Source organism: Musa acuminata, chromosome BXJ1-5, assembly GCF_036884655.1.
Source record: "Musa acuminata AAA Group cultivar baxijiao chromosome BXJ1-5, Cavendish_Baxijiao_AAA, whole genome shotgun sequence".
Classification (NCBI taxonomy): domain Eukaryota; kingdom Viridiplantae; phylum Streptophyta; class Magnoliopsida; order Zingiberales; family Musaceae; genus Musa; species Musa acuminata.
In genome coordinates this window covers 22,561,744-22,575,444 of record NC_088331.1, presented here as the reverse complement: position 1 = coordinate 22,575,444, position 13,701 = coordinate 22,561,744, and the positions used below count along the sequence as shown (strand labels likewise).

General features: G+C 37.8%; 1 long non-coding RNA gene across 1 annotated transcript; it reads right to left on the bottom strand.

Moving 5' to 3' along the window:
* Nucleotides 1-392: 392 nt before the first annotated feature.
* LOC135674065 (uncharacterized) lies at nucleotides 393-10,145 on the bottom strand. The gene is made up of 2 exons (XR_010513496.1): nucleotides 2,714-10,145; nucleotides 393-655 (listed from the first exon to the last, which is right to left on the bottom strand). It is a non-coding gene; the product is annotated as an uncharacterized LOC135674065 (long non-coding RNA).
* Between the last annotated feature and the right edge of the window lie 3,556 nt (nucleotides 10,146-13,701).

Sequence of the window (13,701 nt, the reverse complement as noted above, 5' to 3'; positions counted from 1 at the left end):
TAACTCCCGGAGTTTAAACAAACTCCCCCTATCAATATGCCATATTGATAGAACCTTGAATTCAAACTGAATTCAAATCATTGCAATATTCATTATGAATACTTGCAACACATCATCATGAACATATGCATAAACTTATACATCACATGTCATGTCATCAACATACTTCTTGTCACGCCCCTCAAAATATCCATAATTTTTAAAATTTTCATCACAGACCAATCCAGGATCCAAACTAACGTTTGAGGACACTGAAAAACATTCAATCAAATTCACATCCATAAAACCTGTGCATTTTAAAATCATATATCACATCACTCGATAATTCACATTTATGGCAACCCAAGCCAACTTGACAAACATGAACAACATTTATAAATCCACAAGCTAAATAAATTATACAATCAGAACTCCAACTATTCACCACAAGTTCATATCATCATAAATTAGGCTTAACATTTCGAAATTCCAAATAAGAGAGATCTTCTAACACTTTTACACAGTATATCCATTTCGATTCATCAACAACATTTCATTACATACAAAATATGCTTATACAACAATAACATAACAACCAACAAGACTTGCCCATAATTCTGAATAGCTATCCACTGCCTCAACCCAAATCAAACATCTCGAAGAGTGACACGCTGACCTGAAAGATTTATATAACAACGGAGTGAGCCAAAAACGGCTCAGCAAGTGACAAAACATATTCAGAACAAAAGGAACGGTTTCAAATGAGTAAGGTATCATAATATAAGGTAGAATACAAGAATTCTCAAGGATACCATCTCATTAGATACAAAATCATATGTATCATGTCATTCAAAACATATTTGATTCATAACAAATGGAGCATAGAGTAATTGGAGCATATCAATGGCAGATAGGATAATTCAGAACATATCAGTTCATAGCAAATGGAGCACAGAGTAATTGGAGCATATCAATGGCGTATGAAATGTTCCGGAGCATATCAACGACATATGGAACATTTCGAAACATATCAACAGTGGATGAAATATTTCAGAGCATATCAATAACAAATACCGTACAGAAGCTCAAACGTCGTCTTTGACGTTGCAAACATATCAATCTTATCCAAAGCATGTACAGAAACACATAACCAAAGCTCTGGATATCATATCAAACATACAGAAGGTGTAGTGGGATCTCAGTCAGAATGTGATTCATCCATTTCTGAATGACCACCTGACAAAAGTCTCCCACGTTTGGGAGCTCCATCCACCCACGTCTAGGTGAAGTCAAAGGGGGCCGGCAGAGCATCGCAGGCTCTAATCACATACCCACATAGCGGGCAACAAGCGCATACCCTTTACCATTTCTGGCAAAGGTCCAGAATATCCCACATAACGGGACCCCACATAGCGGGCAAATAGCGCATACCCTTTACCATTTCTGGCAAAGGTCCAGACAATCCCACACACCAGAGTACAAAAGGGCAGTTTCAACAATAAGTAGCATATATCGGAAGCACACGCGGAACAACGAAGCTTACATGTGCCTTTTCGAGACAATACGAAACAAAGAACAAATCTCTCACAAATATATTCAGATTTGGAATGAAATGAAAACAAGAGTGTACAAGGATTCCAAGCAATCATATTTAGCTCAATTCCAATAAGAAGGTTAGACAAATTCAAATATCCAAAGGCAATGAAACTAGAATAGACACACATCGAAAGCAAATGCGGAATCATGGGTTATACATGTGCTTATAGAAGTCAATACGATATAGCTTAAACGTTACACAATAGTTTTCAAGAATGCAAATAACTTTAAGGACAAGAGCATACAAGAATTCAGAGCAGTACTATAAAGCTCAGTTGAATAAGAAAGCCAAAGGATATCAATTTCCAAAGGAATGAAACCAGAATATTAGAAATCGACCAAAGCTCGATTTCTGGCGGAATACAAGAGGCACATTGAACAAATGATTCAAACTATCAATCGTGCTCCAATTGACTCAGAAATAAATCATTGGATTATACTTTCAGATAAGACAGGCTTCATATGAATTGAACTGTCCAATAGAGAGAGTTACAAATAATTTGGTAAACAAGGGTCGTAGAACAAAATCTCTGTTTGGCAGAATTCATAATGTCAGATTCAACAGATAACTAGACAGGTGTTTGGATTCCAAATCATTCAATCCATATATCAAAAGAAAGATCTATGAGTCTGGTTTCCAATGAAATAAGCTTTGAGTAAATCAATGTTTGCAACAGGGACTTATAAGCAGTTCAGTATCAAAAGGTCAGAAATTACGATCCCTGTTTTGCAGAATCTGTAGGCTCCTTTGAAACAAAAGTTTGGGTAGACAAACTTACTCCGAATTCTTAAAATAAGCTATCAAAACAAAGGTTTATGAGTCTATATTCTGATCAAATAAGTTTCGTCCAAATCAGAGGTCAATACATGAAGTTATAGCCATAACAAAGTAGAAGGGTCAGAATATCAAAAGTTGCATAGATTCGGATCGATATGTCTAAACAAGAGATATATCAAATGCAAGGCTAGAACAATTCAAGTTCCACATATTCAAATCAAATGTAGAGATCAAATTACAGTAAGGAAAGATAAAGATACTTGCAATAGGAAAGATTAGAACAATTACAGGAGGAATGAATCGGGAACTTGCAATAAGAAATATCAAAGCAATTATAGGAGAAACGATCAGGGAACTTGCCTTTCAAAGATTCCGATCCGAAGATCCAAAGAAGGTGCTAGCCCAAATCCTTCTACTTTTCCTCCGTGTCCTCTCTTTGTTTCGTTTTGTGCTCCCGTTTTCTTCCTTTCTTCGCAACTACACCACGTGTCGAACATCGAGGCACAGTCACCTGCTCTCTCTTACTCTCATTCCTTCTTTTTCTTTCCCAAACGTAGCTGCCACAGCCGCCGCCGCTACCGCTGCCACAATCGCAGCCCCTTCCACCGCACTACCTTCCTTCCTCCTCTTCTCTCGCAGACAATAACTGCTGCATACGCAGTCGCTGCCGCTGCGGCCGCAATCCCGTCCGCAGCCCCTTTTTCCCCCTTTCTTTTCTTTCCCAGCTGCAACTGCCGCAGTCGCAGTCGCAGTCGCAACCATGGCCGCAGCCACCACAACCGCAGCCTCTTCTTCCTCCGCTACTCTATTTCCTCTCCTTCTTCTCTTCCTACTGCAGCTGCCACTACCGCAGCTGCCACCCCTTCTCCTCTTCCTCTCTTCTTCCTCTCCTCCCCTTTCTCTTCTTCTTCCTTTCCTTCTCTTCTTTCCCAGCTGCACGGTTGCAGTCGCAGCCTCAGCCGCGGCCACAACCTGTTCTTCCTCCCCTGCTCATCTTCCTCTCCTTCTTCTCTTCCAACTGCAGCTGCCATCGCAGCAGCCGCAGCCCCTTCTTCCTCCCCTTCCCTTCTTCCTTCCTCTTCCTCTTTCCCTGCCACAACTGCAGCTGCCACAGCCGCAGCCGCAGCTACTTCTTTCCCTTCTCCTCTTCCTCCTCCTTCCTTTCTTCTTCTTCTCTTCTTCTCCTTCCTCCCCTTCTTCTCCCCGATGAACAGCACCTCTTTTCCTCTGTTTCCTCCTGCAGGAAACAGAGGTGCCATCTCTTCACCCGCTTCTACTTCTTCTCTTCTTCCTCACCATCTCTTCCTCTCCTTCTCTTCCAGCTGCAGCTTCCACCGCCGCAGCCGCAGCTCCTCCTTCCCCTTCTCTTCTTCTCCTCTTCTTCTTCCCTCCTCCTCCCCGGCGTCACACACACCCTCTCCTCTGTTTCCTCTGCAGGAAACAGAGGTATCACAACCTCTTCTCCTGCTTCCTCTTCTTCTTCTCTTCCTCTTCTCCTTCCCCTCCTCTTCGAACGCCCTACACCTCACCTCTGTTTCCACCTGCATGAAACAGAGGTGCTGTAGCCCTAGCTGCTGCCACCTCTCGCTCCTCTCCCTCTTCCCTCTCTTTTCCCTCTTCTTCTCCTTCTCTTCTTCTCCTCTTCCCTTTTCCTCCCCAACGCCACACACCTCCTCGCTGCAGCCCTGCTGCAGTTATCCTCCTCTCTTCTTCTTCTTCTTCTTCTTCTTCTTCTCCTTCTTCTTCTTCTTCTTCTTCTTCTTCTTCTCTTCTCCTCTCCTCCCCAACGTCCCACACATACTCTCCTCTGTTTCCACCTGCGGGAAACAGAGGTGCAGCAGCCCTAGCTGCTGCTGCTGCCTCTCCCTCTCCTCTCCACCTTCCCTCTCTTCTTCTTCTTCGTCTTTTCTTCTCTTCTCCCTCTTCCTCCTCTCTTCTTTTCCCTCTTCTTCTTCTTTCTTCTCTCCTCACGCCCCACCGCTCCTCTCGAAGAAACAGAGAGTGTGTGGGAGGCGGTGGGATAAAACCGAAATTTTCGGTTTTCTTTATTTTCTTCTTTTTACAACTTAACAGTTTAGTCCTTGAAATTTCCATATTTACATATAGGTCCTCCGATTTATAAATAAATCTTTATTAATAATTTTCAAAAGTGAGGGATATTACACTCTCCCCTCCTTAAAAGAAAATTTAGTCCTCTAAATTGATCATAGCGCAATCGATGAAAAGATGAGGATTATGATATCTTTATTTCCTCCTCGTGCTCTTAAATAGTTTCATCAATACAATACAATTACATAATTATCCACGAGTGACCAAAATATTCTCCTCCTTGATCCTCAATAGACGGTAACCCGACCTTCAATCAATTTCTAAAAATACTTGCGCACCCTGCAGTTAATCAAGCAAGTCGTTACTTCAGAAATTACTCATTTTTTATGGTCACCTGATTCAATTGTCTATAATCAATACGAAGCCTCAATATTCCATCCATCTTTTTAACTAACCCTAGAGCACCCCATGATAAAATATTAAACCAAATAAAATCCTCATTTAATAATCCTTGTAGTTGTTTTTCTAATTCCACTTACTGATATCATTCTGTAGAGAGGCTTAGATATTGAGATTATCCTAAAGGCCAAATCAAAAGCAAAGTCACGTTTGGAGGTAATCCAAGCAAGTCATTCTGGGATACATTAGGCAAGGAGATAAATCATGTCCAATACTTTCAAAATAAAAGATCGGCTGATCAAATGTACAAAAAGTGATCATTTGTTATATACCAATCCATACTGGTATGATAGGAAGATAGTCAATCCATACCAAGTATAATATCAAAACTCCAAATCCTTAGGAGAACTAAATCAGCAAAAAGTTCAAGTTCCCCAATAAAAATCAGACAAGAGGACCAAATTCAAGTCTGTTATCAAAGAATCTCTAATGATCGTATTTACATATAGCACATAATGCAGTGGTCTAGGTTGAATGCCCAAGTGATAAGCAAAATATTACGAATCAAATCGTAGATTGGACCCATGGTCGAACAAATATTTGCATTCTTTCATAAACATGCATAATACCTTCGGTCACTAATTTCAGAAGTTTCAGAATCATATTCAGTGATAGCATACACTCTGACATGGGCAGATGATTTAAGAGGCAGTGACTCTTTCTTCATGTTCAACGGGCAAACTTTTATTTTATGATCAAACTTTCCACAAGCAAAATAGGCTCTAGTCACGCACAAACATAAACTTGTTTCATAATTTAACTTGCAATTCACACCTGATTGAGTCTTTTGTGGTGACTTCCCATTTCAAATCCAAATGTCTTGACCCTCTTGGTATTACTTTCTGATTCATTTCCAATCATATTTTTATTGCTAAACTTATCCTTATCATTCTTGCCACATATCTCCAAAAATTCTTTTCATTGCTGCCAATAATAAGCAGCCTTTACTTCCAATATAAGGTAGCAAAAGAAATCTTTTGATCATTAGAACAATTTTGTATATAAAATATCTTCTCCATTTGCATCATCCATTTTTCTACCACCAATGAAATTAGGTTCATCATGCTTCTGCTGCGCCACTTTGATTCAATATCCCCAATCCATCCTTTCATTCCCCTTAATTAATCAGAAACAAAATGAAATAGGAGGACCAAATGTCCTCATCATCCCAGATTCCTAAAATGCATCAAAGAAAATTTTCCACCAATCACTAAAGTTCATTAGACCTCAATATATTTTGCACATCAACATATCAAATATTTCAGTAATCCTCAAACCTGGCTCTGATACCACCTCTGTCACGCCCCTCAAAATATCCATAATTTTTAAAATTTTCATCACAGACCAATCCAGGATCCAAACTAACGTTTGAGGACACTGAAAAACATTCAATCAAATTCACATCCATAAAACCTGTGCATTTTAAAATCATATATCACATCACTCGATAATTCACATTTATGGCAACCCAAGCCAACTTGACAAACATGAACAACATTTATAAATCCACAAGCTAAATAAATTATACAATCAGAACTCCAATTATTCACCACAAGTTCATATCATCATAAATTAGGCTTAACATTTCGAAATTCCAAATAAGAGAGATCTTCTAACACTTTTACACAGTATATCCATTTCGATTCATCAACAACATTTCATTACATACAAAATATGCTTATACAACAATAACATAACAACCAACAAGACTTGCCCATAATTCTGAATAGCTATCCACTGCCTCAACCCAAATCAAACATCTCGAAGAGTGACACGCTGACTTGAAAGATTTATATAACACCGGAGTGAGCCAAAAACGGCTCAACAAGTGACAAAACATATTCAGAACAAAAGGAACGGTTTCAAACGAGTAAGGTATCATAATATAAGGCAGAATACAAGAATTCTCAAGGATACCATCTCATTAGATACAAAATCATATGTATCATGTCATTCAAAACATATTTGATTCATAACAAATGGAGCATAGAGTAATTGGAGCATATCAATGGCAGCTAGGACAATTCAGAACATATCAGTTCATAGCAAATGGAGCACAGAGTAATTGGAGCATATCAATGGCGTATGAAATGTTCCGGAGCATATCAACGACATATGGAATATTTCGAAACATATCAACAGTGGATGAAATATTTCAGAGCATATCAATAACAAATACCGTACAGAAGCTCAAACGTCGTCTTTGACGTTGCAAACATATCAATCTTATCCAAAGCATGTACAGAAACACATAACCAAAGCACTGGATATCATATCAAACATACAGAAGGTGTAGTGGGATCTCAGTCAGAATGTGATACATCCATTTCTGAATGACCACCTGACAAAAGTATCCCACGTCTAGGAGCTCCATCCAACCACGTCTAGGTGAAGTCAAAGGGGGCCGGCAGAGCATCGCATGCTCTAATCACATACCCACATAACGGGCAACAAGCGCATACCCTTTACCATTTCTGGCAAAGGTCCAGAATATCCCACATAACGGGACCCTACATAGCGGGCAAATAGCGCATACCCTTTACCATTTCTGACAAAGGTCCAGACAATCCCACACACCAGAGTACAAAAGGGCAGTTTCAACAATAAGTAGCATATATCGGAAGCACACGCGGAACAACAAAGCTTACATGTGCCTTTTCGAGACAATACGAAACAAAGAACAAATCTCTCACAAATGTATTCAGATTTGGAATGAAATGAAAACAAGAGTGTACAAGGATTCCAAGCAATTATATTTAGCTCAATTCCAATAAGAAGGTTAGACAAATTCAAATATCCAAAGGAAATGAAACTAGAATAGGCACACATCGAAAGCAAATGCGGAATCATGGGTTAAACATGTGCTTATAGAAGTCAATACGATATAGCTTAAACGGTACACAATAGTTTTCAAGAATGCAAATAACTTTAAGGACAAGAGCATACAATAATTCAGAGCAGTACTATAAAGCTCAATTGAATAAGAAGGCCAAGGGATATCAATTTCCAAGGGAATGAAACCAGAATATTAGAAATCGACCAAAGCTCGATTTCTGGCGGAATACAAGAGGCACATTGAACAAATGATTCAAACTATCAATCGTGCTCCAATTGACTCAGAAATAAATCATTGGATTATACTTTCAGATAAGACAGGCTTTTTATGAATTGAACTGTCCAATAGAGAGAGTTACAAATAATTTGGTAAACAAGGGTCGTAGAACAAAATATCTGTTTGGCAGAATTCATAATGTCAGATTCAACAGATAACTATGCAGGTGTTTGGATTCTAAATCTTTCAATCCATATATCAAAAGAAAGATCTATGAGTCTGGTTTCCAATGAAATAAGCTTTGAGTAAATCAATGTTTGCAACAGGGACTTATAAGCAGTTCAGTATCAAAATGTCAGAAATTACGATCCCTGTTTTGCAGAATCTGTAGGCTCCTTTGAAACAGAAGTTTGGGTAGACAAACTTACTCCGAATTCTTAAAATAAGCTATCAAAACAAAGGTTTATGAGTCTATATTCTGATCAAATAAGTTTCGTCCAAATCAGAGGTCAATACATGATGTTATAGCCATAACAAAGTAGAAGGGTCAGAATATCAGAAGTTGCATAGATTCGGATCGATATCTCTAAACAAGAGATATATCAAATGCAAGGCTAGAACAATTCAAGTTCCACATATTCAAATCAAATGTAGAGATCAAATTACAGTAAGGAAAGATCAGGATACTTGCAATAGGAAAGATTAGAACAATTACAGGAGGAACGAATCGGGAACTTGCAATAAGAAATATCAAAGCAATTATAGGAGAAACGATCAGGGAACTTGCCTTTCAAAGATTCCGATCTGAAGATCCAAAGAAGGTGCTAGCCCAAATCCTTCTACTTTTCCTCCGTGTCCTCTCTCTGTTTCGTTTTGTGCTCCCGTTTTCTTCCTTTCTTCGCAACTACACCACGTGTCGAACATCGAGGCACAGTCACCTGCTCTCTCTTACTCTCATTCCTTCTTTTTCTTTCCCAAATGTAGCTGCCACAACCGCCGTCGCTACCGCTGCCACAATCGCAGCCCCTTCCACCGCACTACCTTCCTTCCTCCTCTTCTCTCGCAGACAATAACTGCTACATACGCAGTCGCTGCCGCTGCGGCCGTAATCCCGTCCGCAGCCCCTTTTTCCCCCTTTCTTTTCTTTCGCAGTCGCAACCATGGCCGCAGCCACCACAACCGCAGCCTCTTCTTCCTCCGCTACTCTATTTCCTCTCCTTCTTCTCTTCCAACTGCAGCTGCCACTGCCGCAGCTGCCACCCCTTCTCCTCTTCCTCTCTTCTTCCTCTCCTCCCCTTTCTCTTCTTCTTCCTTTCCTTCTCTTCTTTCCCAGCTGCACGGTTGCAGTCGGAGCCTCAGCCGCGGCCACAACCTGTTCTTCCTCCCCTGCCATCTTCCTCTCCTTCTTCTCTTCCAACTGCAGCTGCCATCGCAGCAGCCGCAGCCCCTTCTTCCTCCCCTTCCCTTCTTCCTTCCTCTTCCTCTTTCCCTGCCACAACTGCAGCTGCAACAGCCGCAGCCGCAGCTACTTCTTTCCCTTCTCCTCTTCCTCCTCCTTCCTTTCTTCTTCTTCTCTTCTTCTCCTTCCTCCCCTTCTTCTCCCCGATGAACAGCACCTCTTTTCCTCTGTTTCCTCCTGCAGGAAACAGAGGTGCCATCTCTTCTCCCGCTTCTACTTCTTCTCTTCTTCCTCACCATCTCTTCCTCTCCTTCTCTTCCAGCTGCAGCTTCCACCGCCGCAGCCGCAGTTCCTCCTTCCCCTTCTCTTCTTCTCCTCTTCTTTTTCCCTCCTCCCCGGCGTCACACACACCCTCTCCTCTGTTTCCTCTGCAGGAAACAGAGGTATCACAACCTCTTCTCCTGCTTCCTCTTCTTCTTCTCTTCCTCTTCTCCTTCCCCTCCTCTTCGAACGCCCCACACCTCACCTCTGTTTCCACCTGCAGGAAACAGAGGTGCTGCAGCCCTAGCTGCTGCCACCTCTCGCTCCTCTCCCTCTTCCCTCTCTTTTCCCTCTTCTTCTCCTTCTCTTCTTCTCCTCTTCCCTTTTCCTCCCCAACGCCACACACCTCCTCGCTGCAGCCCTACTGCAGCTATCCTCCTCTCTTCTTCTTCTTCTTCTTCTCCTTCTTCTTCTTCTTCTTCTTCTTCTTCTCTTCTCCTCTCCTCCCCAACGCCCCACACATACTCTCCTCTGTTTCCACCTGCGGGAAACAGAGGTGCAGCAGCCCTAGCTGCTGCTGCTGCCGCTCCCTCTCCTCTCCATCTTCCCTCTCTTCTTCTTCTACTTCTTTTCTTCTCTTCTCCCTCTTCCTCCTCTTTCTTTTCCCTCTTCTTCTTCTTTCTTCTCTCCTCACGCCCCATCGCTCCTCTCTGTTTCTCGAAGAAACAGAGAGTGCGTGGGAGGCAGTGGGATAAAACCGAAATTTTCGGTTTTCTTTATTTTCTTCTTTTTACAACTTAACAGTTTAGTCCTTGAAATTTCCATATTTACATATAGGTCCTCCGATTTATAAATAAATCTTTATTAATAATTTTCAAAAGTGAGGGATATTACACTTCTCCCCCTTTGTCATCAACAAAAAGGAGAAGTACCACAATCAAGTGTTTGTTATATGGGTTCAACTCATTGCATGAAAAACATAATATTAAATTTTTATTATCATGCAATCTAGCAATTTTACAATGTTTTAGAACTTACAAACTAGCAATTTAGAGATGTTCAAGAAAGCAACTCTTGCTTCTTGAAATATGCAAGTTTTATAAGCTAGCAAATTCAAATATATGCAAGTTGGCATATTTGCTTTTCTTGAGATAGGCACGATAGCACATTTTTGCTTTTTCTTGATGTTTCAAGCTAGCAATTCTTGGTGATGTTCAAGATAGCAATTTCTTCTCTTTTGAGAATGCAAATTTTGCTTTTTTCTTGAATTGTGCTAGCAATCTATCTCCCCCTTTGTCATTGTCAAAAAGAAGGGAAAAACCCTTTACATCAATTTCTAAATCATGACAAACTTAAGTAATCATTCTTCTTTGTGCATCATTATAGTTTCAATGCACAAATTCATTAACATTACTTTTTTTTTTTCTTTTTTTTTTTATGCACGATACCAAATCATCATTATGAGCATATTAAACATGATATTCAAGCATTCATGATATATCATTTTGGCAACATGATCATAGCTATTCAAATGATGGTATCTAAATGTCAAAATTCATTACATCCTATCATGCATGATCATTGACTTCTCATTTGTATTTCATGCATTATTTCATTTCATCTCATAAGGAATATCAAGAAGAGTTATTGGGTGATGAGATAAATATTTTATGAATACACGAAATTGTATAAAAATTATATCATAAGTGTTTCATGTATTCATATTATCACATGAAGCATACAAGACAATAATGCAAAGAAATCCTATCATAAAGGATATCAATGTGAAAATTCAGTAAAGATCATATGATACAATCGCAAAACATGATATAATTATGCGATATATCATGAGATGATAATTTAACATATCAATGAAAGATATCAATTGTTAAACATGATATGATAATAGTCTCAAAATTTTCAATTTGTGATACATGTGATACATTGCGATACACTAAAAACTTTAATGCGATGCTTTTAAGGATATCAACCTATTTTTGATACAAAGCATGGCAAGAGCAATTATATTGCAAGTTTTCTAAGTTTTGTATTTTTTTGCTTCTTTCGAAATAGCAATTCTTTGCTTCTCTTTATATTACAAGATTTGTAATTCATTGGTAGTGTTTATGATAGCAAGTTCTTTCAATGAAATGATCGAGCTAGCAAATTTTTCTTCCTTTGAAATATGCAGGCTAGTAAACTCACTCCCCCTTTATCATTATCGAAAAGAAGGGAGAACTCAATGGCCAAAACTTTCAACCATTCAACAAGCCAAATATGCAAAGAATTCATGAAAGATATCAATAAGGATCAATTCGTGAATACCAAAGATATGATTCATGGTTCATTAAAATTCTTCTTAACAAGTTCATGATCAAGATTCATATAATTCATAATAAAGCAAATTGATGTACAATCATCACACAAGACATACAAGGCAAAGAAATCTTGTTATTTCTATATTATCATATCAAGGCTCATGATTCATTTGAAAATATATAGCACAAAGAGCAAATTAAAACATTCTTATCAAGATCACATTTTACAAGAAATTTCAAGAATCAAACATCAAGTAATCATCATGTTTCTTCAAAATTCTTAAGTCAAGAAGTCAAGGGAAAGTTCATGATTCGGTTAAAACAAAATTTCATTCAAGTTAATTAAAAAAAATCATAATCAAATCATCATTTTTTAGATTCATAACATGAATAACATTATTACTATTTCATCAAACTCAATTTCGAGATTCACACAATATCATGAAATCATTAATCTCGATAAGATGGGAAAAGCATTTTCTTTTTAAGTGATTCTTTTAACACATCAAAAAAAAAAAACTTATTTATAATTCAAGTGATTTACAACATATCATAAATGAATTTATCACTTGTATTTCATCGAAATCAAGAACTCTAGAGATAGAAAATGATTGAAGCATTTAACATGATTGAAACATGATTCATATTTAAAATGTATCTTATGTCGTAAATACGAATCAAGCATTTGTCAAATCTGAAATCATCCTCAAAATTACATTCAATAAATTCATATATGACAAGCATAGATTTATTGAAAAATCAATAAGATAGAGGATTACATTTCATTTTTATAAATTTCTATTCATGTGATTTGCTTCTTATGAGCATGCCTTTGCTTTAAAAAAAAATGTCAACATTCAAGATAGAAAAGTAAATTTCGTAAAATAAATTATCAAGCATGATTCCATGATAATATCCTTTTAATATCTTGATATTCATTATCAAATATGATTTCAAAAAGTATGTTCAAGACAAATCATTAAGACCAAATGCATGATACACTCATTTATTTTCAAAATATTCATCATGTTTATTTTCATAAGATTCACAAGATTGATAAAATAAATTCATTAATCTCAATAGAATATAAAATTTATTTTCATTTTATACAATTGATTTCATGTGAGGGTGTTCAAGTCTTTTTGTGAAAACATTGTATCATCATTTAAAGTCAAAACATAAGTTTCGTCATAAAGCCGTCAAGACCAAACACATCAAAAACAAAACATCATGATATCACATCTATCATCAAAATACTATCAATAAATTCATACATAGATGTACATGCACTATGTCATCTTAATATGTCATGAGAATGTCATCTTAATTCGTCATAAAAATGATTAAACCAAAAACATGTTAATCCAAAATGAGAGTATCAAATCAACATTTACTTCAAAAACTCATGCATGACATAAAATCATCAAAATACACATGCATGGATTAATCCTAAGCATTATCACATATCATATAACTATCATCCATAATGTTGCATACATCATTCAACATTTCAAAACATAACATGAAACCTTAGCAATATACTTTTCATGATCAAATTTTTAATTTTTTTAAAGATGCTAAAAAGAAAAACATGATATAATTTTTGAAAAATAATTTTTTATTTCCTATTCCTACTATCTAAATTAAGAACTCATGAAAAACTTCAAGTAATTTCAAAATAATTCAAGAGAGTTGAGTTACTTACCTTATAGTTGAAGCCCGTCAAAGCCCAATTCGCCGTTTAACCTTTGGAAGTTCTTGATTCATCCTTGGTTGCCTTCCTCTTCTTTGGCCTCTTCCTCCGTTCAAG